The sequence below is a fragment of the Sander vitreus genome, chromosome 7, assembly GCF_031162955.1.
Source record: "Sander vitreus isolate 19-12246 chromosome 7, sanVit1, whole genome shotgun sequence".
In the NCBI taxonomy this organism is placed as follows: Eukaryota; Metazoa; Chordata; class Actinopteri; order Perciformes; family Percidae; genus Sander; species Sander vitreus.
The window spans coordinates 14,094,121-14,115,120 of NC_135861.1; the positions used below are offsets into that span (position 1 = coordinate 14,094,121).

Sequence of the window (21,000 nt, forward strand, 5' to 3'; positions counted from 1 at the left end):
AAAGCAACCTCTGGGTGGGGCAGTGGTCTTGAACGGAAGCAAGGAAGTTACCATCCAGGACACCAGGTAGGGCCTTAGGCCTTCAGTTCTGTGCTCGGCAGATGACGATTATGCATTTGATAATGAAATGGTCAGGAAGAACATACTGACTTAGCAGAGGCTTAAGGAGCATCTTACTCATATGTTTAAATCCCTCTGATGCATGCTGATGGGTAATAATCATGCAAGTCCAGTCTTACAAGCTGTCACTGAAGACACAAATTACCTCATTCAGGGTCAAAGGAGTTTAGTTGTGGGAAGTAAGGTTGGTAAAGTATGAAATGGGGATTCTAGCAATTTTTTATTTTGGCTTCACAAGTCACCGTCGGTGAATATTGTATTGTTGTATCCTGACTCTGTTTTACACGAAATGTGAGTGTAACTGAAACCAGGAATTATTGCTAGCAATGTTTAGTGGCGAGCACACTGCTAATAGGACAGCTCTGGGGTCTCAGGTCAGCCCCCAGGTCCATTTCCCAGCCACCCCCTGCTCCTCACCAGTGGGCCACTAAAATAACAGCTCAGCAACCTCTGCAGACTACAAAGCTCAATCTGAAAAGGCACCTGCTGCTGTTATTCACTTTAGCTCCCTTGGCAGTTCACTCTGTCTGTTTAAAGGACACCTAAAAGCGAAACACTGACTGGGAAATTATGAATTATTTAAGTATGATGTCTAATTGTTTCAAGGCAGACATCTTGTTTCTGGAAGGTAAAGGTTTGGGGGTGGGTGTGGGAGTGCATGTTGGGGGAGGAATCTTTATGAAGAGGTCTGTCTACTGTGTAATGTAGACAGTCTCGTACTTGAAGTGGCTGGGTAAATATGACCAAACTGAAACTTTAATCTGCTTTTTCCACACCCAAGCTGGCTGGGTATTAAAGATAATCTTTTTTGTGTGTCATATGGCGGGAGATATAGATGGAGTTAATTTTTTTGAGACAAATCTGATATTTGTCAACTGGTTGAAAAAAAAACCAGGGGATTTTCTCCTAATCCTCCCTTGGATGTGAAGGCGCGTTAACAGCAAAATGCAGATGGTGTGCTGTGCGCGGAGAGTACCCAGCACTCAGCGCAGTGCATACGAAACGGCGCAGCTAGCCTCGCTAGGGCTCAACACAACCTGCAGATAGCGAATCCCCCCCCACCCACATTCAATTAACAAGTCACTTGAGAAAGCAGAGGCATTTTAGTTTGTTCCAAAGCGCACACTTTGCAAAATACATTTCTTGGTTTCTTTTTACTTTTTGTTTCCTTGCTGACATAACATCCTTACTTCTAGGCTGTGTTCATCAAATATTCAGTTGCAACTCAATTCCAATAAGGAAAAGAAAACAAATTATAAATAAAATGGAGGCATAAATCTTTCAGGATCCTAATTCTAACTTTCCCTTGGAGTGTTTCTGTCTTTATTTTGTCACATTAAGCAGTTTTGCTTTCCGTTCCCACTGCTAGGCGTGGCTGATTTTACACTGGTGGAAAGAGCCCTTTATTCTTCTGCTCTCTTGTTTTGGAACACTGTGTATTTTGTGGTGTCACTTCTTTTATGCACAATTATCACTTGTGTAACTTCTGGTTTTGTTTTTATGAGAGACAGAACAATAAAACCTACTGTATGTGATGTTCTTTTTTTGGTTGCAGTGGGACTGCTGTAAGTCTGCACTTCACCCCGTCAAGTATAACTCCAGTATGACTACAGCCAGTCGCCACAGTAATGCAAAGCTGTCCTGACTGCTTTATCTTATCCAGTATTTTCTCTGGTCATTTTAGCACCAGAATGCAACATTGGCACAGCGCTTTGGATGCATTCCTAAACTGCTTTGTGGCTCTGCATTACATTTGACATTGCATTGATAGTCATCGGGTGGCCTTTCACAAACTTTCAGGTCAAATATATTTAGTTCCACTTCCTAGCTTCAAAGAGAATAAACAACTCAGAAAACCTACCTGAGAGGACCATATGGTGCATTCATTGAAATACAGCAGACCGTATTATTGTGTAGATGGGCTTAAGGGTGTGTACTTCTAAATCAATTATTGAATATATAGCTACTAAGGTTGACAGTATGGGACAGAGCAGATTAATGTCAATAGGTGAGGGAAGACGCTGACAATATGGGCAGAGGGACAAACCATAAGACCTGCAAACTCCAGATAAACTGAACTTATTTGCCTTCACATACACTCTCACATTATCTCATATAGTCACTTTAATGTTTATAACAATGGCTGTTTCTGTCCTTGCTATAGGTTCTATAACAAGGGACTACTCCAAAAAAACTGAAAAAATCTAACCAGAATCATGTATTTACTAGAACAGAAAATGAGGGAATTGTTCTCTATTAAAGACTACATGGTTACAAATACTTGCAGGAATATTATCAAACTGCAGTTTGTCCTTTTCAACATTTCAGGAAAAAGGAGGAGGAAGAATCAAAATTGAAACGCAACAGGCGAGGAAGCTATATCAGTCCGCAGTGTGTGTATTTGTTCTGCACAAGCTGACTTCTATTGATTAGTCATACAATAGACAAAAGTTGACATTACATGCACTATGAAATTCAGCATTTTTCTAACCTTCAGCAATGCTTGTCATTCGCTTAAAAAATAAATATATAAATATACACCAGGAGGGGAAAAAAAATCACTAAAGCTCTTTTGCTGTAATTGGCTGAATAGCAAGAGCAGCAGAAAATTTACAGGCAGACAACAGTGTGAAGGGGACTCGGTCACAGTGCAAAACTAAGCTCTCAGCACCAGCAAGGGAGTAAGCAAGCCAGAGCAGCAAGCAAGTGTCTAGGTGCCTGTCTGGCATATCTTAACTAGCATGAGGCACTTGTGTCTCCCATAGCTTTAGTGATAAGCTGCAGATCACAGTCCATTTTCTGGACAAGTTAAGTAAATAACCCAAGCAAGCATGCATAAGACAGTGACAGGGAAAGAGAAATCCCCCAAAGTCACAGTAGTGACACTCTACTAAATCCAATCAAACTGAGGAGGGAGAGGGAGAGGGAGAGAGGGAAGGAGGGAGGAAGATATCCTCTCTGCTGCCGGTGTGTGTCCAACAGCATTGATGCAATAACACCTCATTCAGTGTTTAGCCCTTCTCAAAGGACAGGCAGGGATAACACTTTAAACCCTGTGGCTTTATCTCCTGCAGATTTTCCATAAAATGACAAGCCAGAGACCCGGGGCCATGTGACTACCATGTAGGTCAGGACAGATGGGGGGTAGAAAGGTGTGGGAGGTGAAGGGAGAGAGACAGAGTGGGGGGAGGGTGGGAGTTTTCTAATGGAACTGTTGAAAATAGCAAGCATTAACCAGATTAGATCAATTCTCGATTCTGTCTGTATCTGTTGCTGAATAGAGCAAGACTGAAAATGAAAGGTAAAGACAGGGACACAGCTCCCGAAATACAAAATGGAAGGAAAGAAATGTTGCCCACTTTTTTTTAAAATGTGAAGTTTTTGTGACGGAGCAAAGTTAAGGTATACTAATGTCCACCCAATTCTATATGTAATGCAGATCTGCATTGCTGCCAGATATTACAAATTCTGTACTGTCTGTATATTTTTTTTTTTTAAAAACCTTGTATTGTGTTAGTAATCATTTAATATTTGAAAAGAAGTGCAACAGAAGTGTAATGTGCTTAAGGTATTTATGCGTGGGCTTGGTAAACTAATGTCAAGACATGGGATATCCAAGTGTCAGTTAAGTAAATAAAACTTTAAAAAAAAACAACTAGGCTGCATGCTAGGCTTGGGCAATCCCTAATATTTTCAAATCATCCAATCGTGGTGAGATCGCCGATATGCTTTAACTTTCATCAATGAAACTGGCTAAACCGGCTTGGCTCCTGCTTGGTTGACATGCTGACATGCTTCTGTGTTGATAGCATCTTACTTTGGTAGATCAACGGAGTTATTTTTGTCTTCATTGCAGCGGCTAATTATCCACTTTACATTTAAACCTAACATTACAGTAGTTCACTCAAGCACTCATAGCGATCTCCTTTTAGCGACTTTCTCACTAATCCCACAGTTGTTTACACGCTATTTGCTCTGTTAGCTACTTAGCAGTTAGCGATTGATTCTATCACTCTCCAGCTCTCTGTTGATCCGTGCATCAAATTTAGCTATTCATCTGCCTCCAAATATGATAATTGTATATGTAATAACTATAGTTTATTTGTCGTGTTGGAGGAGAAGCTCCGCACCAACTGGTAACGTTAGCTGCCGTTAGTCCCCAGTAACATTAATCGATGCAGGCTGACCTAATGTAGTTCCCAATACCCTGGCAGCAGCCGGGAAGGTTGGGAGGCTGGGTGACTCTCCGAAAGAAGCGCAGCCCATTAGGTGTCAGACCCATGGAAAAGACATGAAAAACTGCTTTGTAATTAACGTTAAGGATTAAAAATACATTCGTCACGCGTGCTGATTAATGGGGCTCAGCGGGCGGACTTACCGCTCCACCAGAAAATAAACAGTAGGGTGCAGATTCTAGATATTATAGTTCTGATAGTAAGTTAGTTCAAATCGCTTTAATATATGTATAGGAAAAACCAATCGCCGATCATTCCTTCAATTGTCGATATACGATCTGATCGCCAAGTAACTAAGCAGTTTGAAGCTGTTTTGTGGTCAGCTGTGTTTTTAAGTTTAAGAAAGTCGTAATTAACTCAGAATATATAGCAACTTTCTCCTTCTTACAATAGTCAATAATTAGACAGCTTTGTGTAGCCAATGAACTGTAATTTAGATCCATAGGTTTTACAATATATTATCTATGGGTAAAATCTACCTCAGTCCAACCAGCCGGTGATAATGGAAATTAACAGTGATCATTGAACATAACTAGATATGTTATGTAACCTCTGCATTACGGTGGCCGACAGGGGCAAAAGCACTGCAACTTAATGAAACACATGCAAATAGACAAAACACAAGCAAATTAAGAAAAGATCTTCATTAACTAACCAAATACAGAAACGATGCAAAAACAAAAGCACACAATCCCCGAAAACAGAAAAGATGCAAAAAGAAAAGCACACAGACCCCGAAAACAAATGCAACGAGAGAGAGAGAGAGAGCGAGAGAGAGAGAGAGAGAGAGAGAGAGAGAGAGAGAGAGAGCCGGGGCACGTTCAATCTCAGAACGTGTTGGGAAACGGTGTGCAACTGCTATGAGATCATAGACTGTAAATATTAAGTCTATGTTTGAGATATGTTTTCTCTCGTTTAGTGGGTGTGTCTCTAGTTCATCGCTCTTTCCCCGTAGGGTTGAAAATCAAGCTGTTCCACTTAGCGCTCCCCCTAGAGTCCTGGAGAACTTCCGTTGTGTAAACTTGATGCAACGTTTTTCTGGTGCATTTGTTTTCGGGGATTGTGTGCTTTTCATTTAGCATTGTTTCTGTATTTGCAGCGCGTTTCTGTATTTGGTTGTGTTGTGTGTATATGCAGCGCTTTTGCTTAATGCTGTGCATGTGTTGTCAAATTAATGAAGATGTTTTCTTAATTCGCTTGTGTTTTGTCTATTTTCATGTTTCATAAAGTTGCATTTTGTTTGCCCCTGTCGGCCACCGTACTCCATACCACTCAACCCAAGTTTCATGACCTTTGCAAAACACCTGATTTACAATATAAAATGCATTCTTTTTGTGAACACAGTGTGTGGCTATGGATGTGTGATAACCATTCCCTTGGAGAAAACAAAAGCTCTTGTGCATATGAAACCTACCTTTGAGCAGGTAAATCGTCAATGAACTCCACATCTAGCCTCCAAATCTGGATTTCTATGAAAGCATTTTCTGGTGAACTGGTTGTTCATTATCCATGACATTTTCAGTACAGAGATATGTCAATATTTTGAAGCTCAATGGGCTTGTATAATTGAACTAAGGGCCCTTAGTTTCCATATGCTGAGGGCACAGGTTCCCAGTGGAATACCAGTGACGCTTGATGGAATACAAAAGATGGACAGAATTAGGCTTTGTGCTGTTGACTGACCTTGACCTATTTGTTGACCCACATCCTCACTCAATCACATGCAATCTAGTTTGATCAATAAAACTTATGTGAATGTGCTAAAGAATTTACCCAAATGTCTGAATTTACCAAGTGTCCTCTCTGAATGTCTACATTTGTATATTAGTCCTAAGCACCACTGGCTAGCTTTCTATAACTCAATCAAACTTCAAGACACTATCTATGTGAAAACAGTATTGATCAAAGAATAGAGAATAGAAGATACTTTATTCATCCCCGCAGGGAAATTCGAGTGTCCAGCAGCTCACACATGAACACGCATTTCCATACACAGCATAGCTCCCCATAATAGATAAATAAATAAATACAATGCAAATGCATACACAAGAGAGTTAAAAATAAGAACAGCATAATTACAACTATTGCACACAGCCCAGTTCTTATCTGGTCTGGTATAGTTGGGGGGGTTAGGTGGTCTTAAAAAGCCTGATGGCTTTGGGGACAAAGGATCTCCTAAACCTCTCTGTCCTATAGTGCAGCAAGAGCAGTCACTCACTGTAACTGCTCCTCTGTCCAACCAGGACGTTGCATCTATCCATGCATACAAGCTTGTTTCAATTGATTTTTCCTCTGAGTTGAAAAATATAATGGAGTTGATATGAATTACAGGGTTTTTGGCTTCAATTCATAGATATTGCAGATAATGCTTGCCATTGCCAGGGAAACATGATAACTGTTTTTGTCTGTTTTTCAACAATCAATTACTTTAATGCATTTATGTTACCGTTTACAGAGAAACACACAGTCTATAGAAGTCGACAAATACTGTAAGTAGGTGGTTTATAGCAGAAACAGACATATATGGTTCTAAGTGAGCTGTTGATAATCAAAAGCATTTAATTCCATTGCAAATAAACTACACCTTAGCTTGCCACTGCAGAGCAAACAAAGCTGGCATAGTATGCTAAATGCTGCATAGTATTTATTGGTGTCTAAATGCAGGTTATCCCTGGGATATAACATTTTGTTCTACAACATAGTATCATGTATGGTGGTCTTTTCTGAAATGATAAATAAATATACTATATGCTGTATAATATATATATATACATTGTTCAGCAAAAGTTGCAGCCCACATGTGTCCCTCCAAACTATCCCAGTTGTCATGTTATGCTCAAAGATTTACAGTCTCTAATTCCCAAGCTCAATGTGATCAGTGTTATTCTAGTGACACTTCCCCTAAGCCTCCTGACATTAAGCATTTATAAGAAAGGTATGGGTATTACAATGGTCTTGCAACATAAACTACTTTTTATGCCATGTTTAAATAAAATAGCTACAGCAACATATTAAACTCAATAGGCCAATAGGCTACTTCCTGCCTTGTTAACAGGCTATTATTGTACTGTTATCCTTGGAGTGTCTTCTGTAGGTTTTAGGCTTGGGGCCTTAATATTATTGATGTAGCGAAGGTGCAATGTTATATAATGCTTGTTTAAATTTATTTCCCTGCTAAAATCTCCATTAATATCATCCTGGGCCAGTGAGACAGATAACAATAAACCAATATGAGCGGACTTGTGCTAAATAATTCTTAAGCAAAGACTCTTAAGAAAACAGGGAAAATCAACTTACACCTCCCCCCACACCAAAACAGGCAATTGTAAAGCAGGTAAAGAGATTAAAGTGCGTGTCGTGGTAAATCGAGGGCTTACCTTGCCACTAAAGCATTTCTATCCTGACCACTCAACTTAAAACTATCTACAGTTAAGACTTACATTTACCTTAGTTATAAGGTACCAAGTTATATTCCATTAATGCAATATTCTCATTTTGCTGCGCTGCCACATCATTCTCACAAACCTTTTTTTTCTGCAACAATATGATATTGTGAAGTAGGGGCAGGACTATATAACTATATAAACACTATGCTTCTTCCTGCTCATTCTCAAACGTATCCTTTGTGTTCTTTAGTGAAATCGGATTGATTTTTGTCTTTTATCTTTGTGTTTTTATCTGATTTTGTTTTTCTTCTTTTCTTTACAACATACTGTTTGTTTGAGATAAATAAGAAATCAAATCAAATAAGTTACAATAATGAGCTGCAACTCATATAAGCATTCACTTTCGTTTATGCTGTTACTACTTTGGTCGCGGTGTGGTGACTCCATTTTTTATATTTTTGTTCAAAAGCTACACAATATCTGCAGTATTGTTAGGTCACCAACACATCAAAGTTTTTCACTTACCCAGTGAAATATCTCAACATCTTCTGGATGGATTGCCATGAAATTGCCCCCCTCAGAAAGAATTGAAATAACTTTGGTGACCCCCTGACCTTTTATCTTGCGCCATCAACAGGTCAAAACTTTAATTTGTCCAATACTAGTTTATGACCAAATACCTGCAAAACTATTAACATTCCCAACAACTTTAGCTGAACTTAGTGTTTAATGCAAATTTGCATTAGTGTTAGTTAGTGTTACCCCACTAAACTACCTTTTTTTTTTAAAGATTTTTTTGGGGCTTTTTATGGCCTTTAATCAACAAGATAGCTTTAAGACAAGAAAGGGGAGAGAGGGGGAGATGACATGCAGCAAAGGTCCGTGGGTCAGATTTAAACCCAGGCTGCTGCCAAGGACTCAGCCTACATGGAGCGCATGCGCTACTGGGTGAGCTAGAGGTCGCCCCACCTTCTCTCATTTTTAGGAATAGTAAAGTAACATTTATCCCAAGAATGACCGCATTTGAGGTGCTTATTACTTTCTACACACGAAACTGCCCAGCAGTTGTGCTTGCAGCTTGGCTATTCACGTCAGTGTACACAACTGTCAGTGTTCACAGGTGAGAGCATGGTGAGGGACCACATTATTGTCACTACACTAATGACTTCTAGTGGTTAGTTGAGGCAATTGGGATCTTGAATGTACAGCATGTGCATTGCATCCTCCCAGTTAAGCTCTTTGCTGTCTGGTGCAAACAAGTAACAGAATAGTATCATCAGCAAAAAGCAGAGATGCAATCTGTCATCAACAAACACAACCGCCACTAATCTAAATAAAAAAAAAAAATGGACAAGAACAGACACAGATCTTATTTGGTAGTACAATGGCTAGATGGCAAGTAGGATGGCATGGCCACATATTTCCACAGTTGCCACGCTCTTGAATCTGATGTTTGACTCTCAGCTGGAGCCTCCATTCCAGCACATTGTTTTTTGATTTCTCGGGGAGGCTAAACAGTGTGATTACCCAATTAATAAAACATACCCTTAAGTTTCAATATTTAAAAAAGCACCACCACAACATCTTAAGGAAAATCTCATCCACCCCTGTTGCCTTGCCACTGCACAGAAATTTGCCTATATCAGTGACCACTGCCAGAGAGATAGACAATGGTTTCCCTTAAGGTTTTCAGGTCTCCATCCTTCACAGAGGGTGTTTTTCATGAGCAGGAGTTCCTTAAAGTTCTTTTCAAGATCAGCATTGCATCTGAGCACAGCCTGGGTAAGGCCTCACCTCCCTTTCCTGTCTGAGAGTTTTCCAAAATATCTTTGAAGCCAACTAAAAAGTCCCTCTCCATGACACCCCCAGACTTCTTCAACACCCCAGTTTTTTTTGCTTTCACAACCACAGATGCTACTCCTCCTGTCCGCGTGTTGAAGTGTTATTGAGCAAGACACTGAAACCCAAGTTGCTCCTGATGGGCAGGCTAACGCCTTGCATGGCAGCTCAGCAATGTATGAATGTGTGTGTGAACGAGAGGCAAATTGTAATGCGCTTTGTTCAATAAGGTAGAAAGGCGCTATATAAATGCAGTCCATTTATCATTTATAGTCCTCTCGGCTTGTAATAACGTCCTGCTGAATCATAGGGATCTTCAAAACAAGCAGACGAAAACTGCTGCAACACTCAACCAGGGACTTGTGACTATCCCAGCACCGCCTGGCACCTCTCACTCACCTCTGACTATAGTACTGCTAGCTTCGGCCACATGGCGATAACCCAAGGATGCAGACAAGCACAGGTGATTGTATTATAATGCATGGTCATTGCTCACGCTGGATAACTCTGTGCCAAAGCATACCACCATATGACCAAAGTGTGTAAATCTATCCATATCCCCTTATTATGATTTTGATGACATACAATTTGGGGCACTTTTTATGATTGCAGGCATAAATTATGGATCATGTATTGTGATGCAATTGAGTTATTTTGCAATACATTATTATGTTTTAAAAAGGCAGCAAGGTCATGAAAAATAATTGCAAATATTAAAAAAACTCATTGAGTAAATATGTAATTAGAGCTCAGGCTCTTAGAAATATTTTAATAACATACAAAAATGCCTCAGATAAACAAGAATTCTTCAAGAATTTAAGCTGTCAGATATCCAGTTGCTCATTACTTATCATGGATTCATTTGTCATATCAAAATATGAAAAACTAAATTTTAAGACTGATCATGTATGTGCTTGTGTAACAATCGTTTACAGGTCTGTCATTTTCATCATAACAAGACAATGACAGAAACTTTAACACCATTTCCTATCATACAGCATACATTAAAAGCAACTCTTCTGACATCTGTATTACTTATTTACATACTTCACTTATTGACAAAGTTTCTTAAAGCTCAACAGTCTTCCCCTATCCAGGTCTTTGGACTGAAAATCATATGATGCTCCATCTTTCAAAGATGTACTTTTCCTAAAGCATTGTTGATTGCCCTATGTCCATTACTTGGAAGGATTATGATAATATTCCACATTGTGCTCGGCGTGATGCACAGGAAATTCAATACTCAAAAGGTTAATGCAATCAATTAGGATGACAAAGGAGTAAAGTAAAACCCTCCTGCTCGTGGAAAAAAGAGACAGGAGAAGAGAGGGGGAGAAAAGGTATTGAAAGCTTGAATGGATCCACAGAGAGAAAAGAGGCACTTGAAACGACAGAAAAATGGCATTTATTCAACATGTCTCATCCAAGACCAAGTAAATGAAACACACACAAAGTGTACACACAAAAATAGAAAAATAGCTCTTAGATAGTGAACTGCATGACTTAGCACTCAACTAGTTGTAATTGAACAATAAAAGAGCAATATTTTAGTTTGAAGGTAATCAGATACCTAAGCAAAGGGAAAAGTGCCCAGTACTAGAGGCTTAAACATCGATTCATAATGCTCATAATGTTCTACAGACTTTTCCATCGTTCTGAGTCAAGTTTTGTCTCAGCACTCCATTCCCATGTGCATTGTTGCATGGGCTGAATATTAACAGCACGACAATTGTGTATAGGAGAGATATCTTTTGTTATTTAGATAGATGTTACAATGCTATACAACACAAAGGAGTCTCATCATTGCAGATAAATGGATAAACTTGGATGGCGGTATTGAGCTCTACAACCATTGTAATAATCCATATTACCTTTTCAGGCTCAGTCTGTCAAAATGGTGATGTATTAATCACATTTCAGCAATCCTCCGTGGCTAATGATAATGTTATGAGAGTCTGGGTGGCAATATTTCGCTAATGTCTGCAACGCCTATTTTCTGCCGATAAGTTGTGCAAGGAGAAAAGCCTAAAACCTTGTAATCCACTTAGGTAAGGCAGTAGACTTACCTACTTCTGCAAACACAACCTCATAAATCTTCTGCGCCTTCACATTCTTAAAGACTGCAGAGCTTGAAAAAAAACCCAGCAGATCCTTCATCCCACTTTGTTTGTACCAAATGAAGACATGTTTCACATTTCAAACCATTGCACAAGTCAAAGAATTGTGCATGCACAGGCCCAAACAGATACTCATTATATAGCCTTAAGTCTCAGTCACACTTGCAGGAGCAAATAACCTCAAAATACATAAACTCAGTACAGTCTCTAACTTAATATAATTTATTACAAATCTTCAGCAAGTAAGCTATTTGACATGTTGTTCCTATGTGGAGTGATATAAACTAGGAAAAAAGCAACATTTAAGGATTAGACTTTTGCCAAGCACTTTAAACTACAGCCTTTTTATTCTACATCTCCCAACTTCCATTCAGTTCTACAATGGACAAATAAAGAGGTATAAGGACAACAAGCACAAAAGCTGGGGTTAGGCGGTAACCAGGGCTTTATGTTTTGACCATAAGAATTCCACTTTTTTCAGGGGCACAACTGCTGTAATTTGACCTACATCACATTTTTCTGTTTGGGCATTTTTCGGGTCCAGCAGCCACGTCACAGAAACAATAGACCAAAATGGGCTTTGAAGTCAGCCCTGAATGAAAACGGTGGGGCTGACACATGAAATGCCCTCACAGCTGGGCTGCCCCCAGTCAAAAGAAAAACAAATACTTTGAATGAGAGGGGGACACGCCGCTCCTGTCTGAGCTTCCTAAGGCCCTGAGCCACCACCGGGAGGTGGGCTTTCACGATATGCCCGTAATGATGGATGGATTGGGAGGAAAGTCTATTCACATGGAGATGTTACATCATAAATATTTACACAGGGCTGCCGTTTCCATGTAGCCTTTGCTTGTTTTGACACACTCGAAAAATTTAAAGGACAAAAAGTGTAGGAGAGAAAAGTGCGGAAAATGAGAAGGTTGCTTTTCATTTTTGTTATTATACTATACTGGGTGATAGTATAATGCTAAATTAAGTTTCATGGGTTGCTGCTCTTCTTTCTCAGTGAGACAAATTATCTCTCCTACAGCGATATGTGGGCTTTATTTACCTTTATCCATGACTGAATGAACTCCTGTTTATTAGAGAATCATTGCCCTCCTACACACAAACCCTGAAAAGTCAACAAAACACTAAACAAAGTGAGTCTAAATTTCAATTACATATTAAAAACCCATATCTTTGTTTTCCATGACTAACTACAAGTAGAAAATAACCTTAACAGAGCCATGAACTACAAAACACATATTGTACACTAATTTAGAGCAAGGCATTACATTACTTAAAAATCTGCCTGATCTTTCACTGAGACCAAAGAGAGGTAAAACGGAGACACCATTGTTGTTGGTAAGCAGCCCTACAAATTTCTGCTCAGCGAGCTCAATTAAAAGCCTTGAAATCCCCTGAGATTCTCCCTGAAACCAATGAAAACAAATTTGGCAGTTTAATTTTCTTCCCACTGTCTAAGAGAGGGACTCCGCTCTGGGAGCGCTCTCTGGGCTAAGTCTGTGGGAGCCAAAAGGAGAGGGGGGATGTCATGCCAGCCCAGTGTTAGAGCCAGTTGGACTTTATGATTAGTTGCATTAACATGTATCAAAAGCCAATTAAACTAACTGTACTCTGTTATGTTGTTATGTGGTCAAACAAGGGGATACTTAAGTTAGTATACGTCTGCAATACAGTTGACTCATACTTAACTTTGCTTCCAAAGCAACCTGTTAAAAGATGCCTTTGTGTGTGTATGTCCACCCATGCATCCGTCTCTGGGGAACTTATGAGGGGAGATGGGGCTGCACTGAATCTGATCTGCAGCGCTCATCCTCCTGTTGCTGTTAGTTATTCTATGTTAGTATCTATGTATAAATCTGTGGATAGTGTCATCATCATGTTGTAAGGATGTACACTGGGCATGCATCTGGAGCGCTGATTGATGCAAGGAGTGTGTCTGTGTCTAGTGTGTGAGTGACACCACCAGAAACAAAGGAGTGTGGTGTAGCCCTCCGCCTCAATTCACAGCCATGCCACCCCCCGGTGATAGTGAGGGTCTCTGGCTTGACATGAGACAGCCCACGGTGTCACTTCTGAATGTTTGGATCCCTCTTGACTAGGAGGCCAGGGGCAAGGGCTGTTGTATGCATCCTCGTGACAGACTCCCACATCAGCATTGTGCTCATACCAGCTAACATCATTAGCACAGAAGGTTTCATCTCAGGGAGAGAAAAAAAGCAACCCAGTTTCTTCAAGTCACAAGTCATTAGCGTCCTCTCGAGAGTCAAATTGTACAGAGGCAGATTTTTTTATCAGCAACAAAAGGGTTTTATACTCTTGTTAATTTGGTGGATGTCATCTGTACTTAGATGTCTGTGTCTAATGTCTGTTACAGTAATAAATGCCATATAGTGGAAAAATTATATTATTTTGTCAAGATGACAATTTGGGATGTTGCTACAACATCATCTAGACATAAAGCAGGCATAAAAGAATATCAAGTTATAATTAATGGAACAGCGTAACAAGATAGATAACAGAATATGGAATATGGCTTACGTGCTGGCTTTCGTGCTTACTATGGTGTTAAAATACAGGTTTCATTACTGCCACTGAAAAGCATATATAATTCTAGCTGATTATTTTCCAGTTCTGTGTTCATTAACATATTATTGTATTTTAAGTACTGCAAAGCATTGCTCAACAGCTGTTTATGTCAGGAAACTGACAAAATGGCAGTTCATATATGTCAAAAACACGTATTGCTCTTGTAGTTGGGAGTCATTGCAGCTTGGCAGGGTTTTTAAAACAGTGTTACGGGTGCATTTTACACTGTATAGATCCCTCATAGCAAGAGAAAGAGACAGACGGGAGGAGAGAGAGAGAGAGAGAGAGAGAGAGAGAGAGAGAGAGAGAGAGAGCGAGAGAAAGAAGCCCTCTTTGGAAAACAGATACATCAGTGTGCCTGCATAGTGTACGACATTGCTGTGAGTTAATCAGTTGGAAAATAAAACGGTGGGATTCTAATAAGTCATTTGTCAATTTTTACAACCCCCAGACACATTGATCCATGGGGATTAATGAAGATGCCTGATATTGTTGTAGATATGAACAGGGGAGATGGTGGGGACAGTAATCAGTCATGTTGGGGATTTGTCCTACCTCGTTTTCTCTTTCTGGGGAGTCACGCCATACAGGGGCTCACTTCATCTGGGAAGGAGAGCAAACGAGAATCATTAAAGACCCAGACACTGATTATTCCGATGTATATGCATGCACATACATGTTCTTGAGAAATCCATACATTTACCCAACTCATCTAATCTACAGTGGTTGACATAATGTAGCTTGCTTCCAGATGATGCAAAAGGAAAATGTGTACTTTTGTTCAGTCCTGTCCTTTTGATATACAGCATAAAAGGTCCACAGATACCGAGGCCCCACATCACAGCTGGGGGAAAGGGGTTAGCGACTGAGGGAGGGGCAACGGGGAAGCTATAGTTTGTAAAGCCCATTGAAGCATGGGGAGCAGTCATAGAGTACAGTCAACTATGTCTGTGCCTATTTCAGCAGTGTGCCAGTAATAATTTACTAACAGGCAGTAATCCTGAAATCCGACTGAAAATAAGTACTTCTTAGCTGAGAGTGACTCGACACAGACTTGGAGAATAAAACATAAAAAAATAATTTTCCCATAAAACCTCAATAGCAAAATTATATGACATGGTGAAAACAATTTCTGCATCAAACACTGCTGCTTAGATAAAGAACATAACTGAAGGGTCAAAGTAGGTAATGGGAGAGAATACATAGTGCTGGTTCCTTAGTCATACTGTGCTAAAATCATATATATTATCATATATGTATATAACATAATACATACATTGCTGAAATATAAAGTTGATGATTACAACTGTATGCCTTTTTCCTATATGCAGAAAAGTGCAGTGTCTTATATGACATCCATTAACCCAGACACAATGTTACATCAGGACAGAAACTGACTTTGGCAGAACCAGTTGAGTCACTCTTAAATCCTCTCAAAAGTTTCCTAACCTTGAGAGCCCATGCATCCCCGAAAAAGTAATAATAATTCTAACCTGATCTTCCTACTTATTTTATATCTCCCCTCAGCAACCTAACTTCTTCTCGGCAACAGTGCAGTTATTAATTCATGAGGCACTAATTAGTTCTTTGTTTAATTTTGTGTTAAACAGACTGACCGGAATGATAACGACTCGCGCTGTAGCGCTTCGGTCCCATGCCACTCCTGTTTGCTACAACAAGGGAGCATCGTGCGACTAGCATGATGAACCCAATTCCCTTCTAAGTTGCACTTCATTAAGTCAAAATGTGACAAGGAGCTTAGAGGAAGAACTGGCAGATCTGATCATACATAACAATGCAGGCCCAGTAAGTTTAAGGGGGTGGGGGTTGCCGGTGCGGAAGCTGGGGTGGGGGGTAGTGGATTCCAGCATGCATGTTGATAATTTTCTATTTTTAACCCTTGGGGGCCGTCTTTCATTTTCCTTTAATTGTTTTTGTTCAGAGCTGCAGTGTCCTCTTTTTAAATTGCAGCTCCTATCAACTCCCCTGATCAACCCCCTGTGCAACATTGCAGGCAGACAAGTAAACAACAGGGTTGCCCTTTTCCATGATGTAGTGCAAATGCTCCAGTAAAATCGGTGACACTTTCATCACTGCCCATACACAGATATATTTGTGCACCCACTCAAAAGGAATGGTTGCAAGATATGTCAGAGGTGCAGCAGTTACAAACAAAATGAACTCGAAAAGTAATGTTTTTGGCCCTGTAAGTTGAAAAACCTGCTGAGTAAAAGCAAAGGAACATGCACATGCTTATTCATGATGTAAGAATGTGTCGAGATGGTTCCATCTGCCCATATTTAACATACCTTCTTCTAAAAGTTTTTGTTGAGTATGTATCGCAAAGATTGTTTGTTTTCTATAGAGCTGGTGAGAGGTTTTCAACCTGGAGGCTTTGCATTAATTGTCCCCAAAAAGTTCAGTGCTGTCTAAGTAACCCCTGCCTACATACTCATGTATGACATGACAGCATATACTTTCAATTGACACAATACCTGAATCTCAAGAGAAGCCCTGCACACAGTAGGTATACCCCTCAATAAACTACAATCATTGACTTTGTACATGCGGCAGATAGCACTTTCATTTGCAAACTGGGGTTTTTCTTTTTGTTTCCACTGCAAATCACCAGCTGACAAGCTCCGGTAAGATGTTTAGCCTCTCCAAGTATCTTCAGACTGGCTGAAGATATGATAAAATCAAAAAGCAGACAAGTAATTACACTGTATAATAGGCAAGAATGGCATTTTCAAAATCATTTTCATGTGGATGGAAATGACATTGCATAGACTATTCTGTATTCACTGGTGCAGATAAATAAACAAGGCATGAAGAAGAAGGGGGGCATACAGAACGCACAGTACAATGGCAAGCAGGTCAGTAATTAGAAACTCTGTTTGCAGAGTAATAATTTTAATATATTCATCAGGAAACAGAGCATGCCTGGCATGATAAAATTCCATCAAGGAACATATCCTGACTGCCTTAACCTTTTAAACAGGCTGGCAGCACATTGTTGAGAACCTAAAAGAACACAATAAATAAATAAATACACAGAAGTTCTAATAAGATGCAGCTACATCTATTCCTAGGTTTTGGAATTTCAATATTACCAGATGTCATTATAGTATGACAGGGATATGCAACCTCTTTCTTATGCTTACATTTAAAAAGTAACCTGCAGCAAAATGTGCTTCTGGAGCTTTTGACCTCCTTTATCCAAGTGTGAACTGGCTAAAACCCTCTAACACTGAATCACGTTCAGCTCTGATTGCTTGAGTGTAAAGAGCAACACATGTGTGTAACCTTGTTTGTTATTGAAGGTGGCAGTGATGATGCTATGGAAATTATTGCAAATTGCTTAAAGGACTCCTGACATGCAAAAACTTTGACCTCACAGTGCCATATCCCAAAGACAGAAGAATGCGTAATTGTTAGAGGAATTCAAGGTGGCGCACAAAGGTAATCACAACACAACATTTTTACAGACGTGAAAATAGCTCAAAGGCATTAATGTGTAAAATATATGGCTGCATGCACGCATGCATATTTTAATACGATAAACACTGTTAATGCAAACCAGACCCGCATACAGTAAAGTTCTTTTAAACTTAAAGTTAGTTAACAAGTTAAGCTGATACATCGCACCATAGAGTCTCATTTAGTACGAGTCTCATTTAGTACAAATTTAAATAACAGGAACACATAAACATGCACTCAACTGAACAGAACTGGTTAAAATAATAATCCTCTTTGCTGTAATGACTGCCAATCTATTGTCTAATTGTCTATTGTCTTCCTGGTTTCATTTCCCACACATAACTTGAGAAACTTACAAGTTTACGTGACCTCATTCTACATGAAACAACCTCTAATTACATGAAGTGGAAACCGCTACAAGAATACACTTCTCACTAAATAAGTCTGTACTTTGAGCCTTCAAGTCTGTGTTTGTTTCTGAGTTTTGAACACAATGCAGAGTAAGAAACTGACCATTTACTCATGCATATTCGACAGCACCTAGTAGGCCCCTTTTTGTGCTGTCACTTCTGGCTCCTATTCTCCCTTTCCCCTAGGAGAGGACAGAGTTGGGGGCTTGAGGGCAGTTACCTCCACAGTCCCGCTGTCCCCTCCTCGCCTAATTTTTGTTGTCCAGCCCTTTGAAACCTCAGTCTCATGCAGAACCAAAGAATGGTGATCCATGTGCAACAAGTGGCGGTGCCATGGAAACCCCCAATTTCCCCCCAAAATATTCCTTTTTATCCCTTTTGAAGACCTGTCACCGGGCAGAGCAGGCATCACACGACCCCAGGCCAAGCCATGACAAAGCCTATTTTCTGCCTGCTTCTTGATTGATTAAAAAAGACTTTTTAGTAAAACCATGTTAAAGGACACAAAAAGTGACACACAGAAGAAAGAGCCCTTGGGGATGGCCCAATCAGACGGGTTCCCCAGTATTATCGCACAGAAAAAGGAACAATATCATAATAGCGGAATAAAGGAAGGGTCAGAATAAGCATGAAACTTGACATCAATGTTGATTACGATAATGATAGAAAAAGTTTGGGATTTGGTTGGTACACTATAATTATTACTATAATTGTGTTCATTTACATGGAGGGTGTGATTTTCCCCAAACTGCAGTTTTAGTTCAGACATATGACTGTAAAACTTTAAGACCAGACAACTGTGCCTCTGGATATTTTATAAGTTATTAAAAAATGTTGTGAACTTAAACATACTGACTTCCTTTCTAATTAAAGGAATACTTCACCCCTAAAATGATCATTTGCATATGAATTACTCCCCCCCCTTTTTTTTCCGCATGCCTCCACAGTGGACGAAAAATCCCAAAACAAAGAGAAAATTCTTGACAAACTGAAGGAACGGCGGGCTGCGCTAACAGCAAAACTATTTAAACACATTTATTTACAAACTCTTCTGACGAGTACACAGTGAGTAGCACGCCTGTGCAAGCGTGAGGCTATTGCAGAAGTTTTTAAATAGGAAGCTTTTAGCAAAAATGTATGTGTTTGCGAAGTACTGAAGCATTCTTTGTTCACCGTTAAGGCATGCGAGAAAAACAATGTTTTTTATTTAGGAATTTTAGGTAACTCGTAGGGGTGTGCAATTTGACAATTTTAGATTTAATAATGAAAATGTCTCCACGATCTGCCTTTACAGAGAGATCGCTATATCGTGCTACAGTGCAAATTCTATTAGCAGTTTCCCCTGCATTCGGCACAGCACCGCTGCTGAATGATTAGCACCACGGCTAAATACAAATCTACCCAAAACACAATAAATTTGCTATTTCTACCTTAATCAGCCAGAGTCGGGGACTAGCGATCATTATAGCTCAACCCCCCCCCCCCGTTCGAAAGCTTGTGTTTCACGGAGTGCGGGAGCGAGTGGAGGAGAGAAGGCAGGTGAGGTGAAGATAATTTTGTCGGTAGCCTACAGGTTACAAACGGCCTCGGAAGTGAACAACACATTAACATGCTGACGGTGTTTTCAGCTGTGCTCGACCAGAGAATATTCCGTTAAAACAGATCGGTGTGCTGTTTTGCCTTCATTGTTCCCTGTTAAGTTTGCTGGAAGTTATGTAATGTAACCCTGGTGCGCTGAGTCAGCACTGCGCCGGTATTTATCAGGCTCCGTTTAAAAAAAAAAAATAGCCTTTCATCAGCAGTCGGTCATATTGTAACTTAGGAGGCAATTTGGCTTTGTGTGCTCTGATTAATTTGGCATGCAGTTACCACACCAGTTTTGATTTTGCTTTAATGATAACTCAACTCCTGGCATTCACTCAGCACTGTTTTGGAAGAAGGAAATAATGGGAGTAACAGTAGTGCATTACAGTGGATCTAATCATGTGGATTTCGAAAAGTAATGATGAATATTTGGAAAAGTAACTGATAAGTATTTAAAAGAAACTTTATAGTGTTACATTTGAGAATGGAATTTAAGGTTATGTTTGTTTACCTTTTAGTGCTATATTTTCTTAAATAGGACAATGTGTTTGTACTGTTCTGAAAAACTAAGATGAAAAAGAATTGTGATAAGATTATGGATCGAGATCTGCCTGAGAAAAATTGTGATATGATCTTTTTGCCATATCGCCCAACCCTAGTAACACGGGGTCAGTAATGGATATACAAATGATAATTTTGGAGGTGAAATATTCCTTTAACAACACTCTGCCCCGCCGATTCAAATTACAGCATATTATCTCAGCATAGTCACACTATAGTATATATCTGGATTATTACAAATGCTTTTTGCATTAGGTTCCTGCCACACTTGGGAGAAAAAAATGTACATGCAGTGTTGTTGTTATGTTGTTGTGTGTGGCTCATGTGTGATATGGGATCAATATTCTTTGCATTGGACATTTTACTCCTCCAGTTGACCTAAGTGACAGACCATTTAAAACAGCGAGAGACTAGCTCAGCTACTCTGCACAGCACCAAAGGGAGACCACATTATTAATTTTTCTCAAAAGCACAGGTCGATATGAGAAGCCTATTGCTTACATGTTTTCTTTTTGTTGGCAGTTTGTAAGTCATATACAGTGGCTTTAAATATCTGGCATTTTTTCTGTGATTTGATAGTTGAACCGGGGATGTCAAACTAGATAGAAATGAGTAGTGTTAGGTGAAAATTGTTGTTATTGTAAAACCGGAGATACTTTCAGCAGTATTAAAG

The 21,000-nt window shown here is 39.7% G+C and overlaps 1 protein-coding gene across 2 annotated transcripts in view; it reads right to left on the reverse strand.

Annotated features, from left to right (window-relative positions):
* Positions 1 to 21,000, reverse strand: part of casz1 (castor zinc finger 1) — a 189,677-nt gene that overhangs the window by 79,965 nt on the left and 88,712 nt on the right. For both annotated transcript variants that reach the window (XM_078254759.1, XM_078254758.1), the window contains one exon: positions 14,848 to 14,895. The gene's annotated coding sequence lies outside the window, so the exon portion shown is untranslated. The remainder of the gene's footprint in view (positions 1 to 14,847; positions 14,896 to 21,000) is intronic.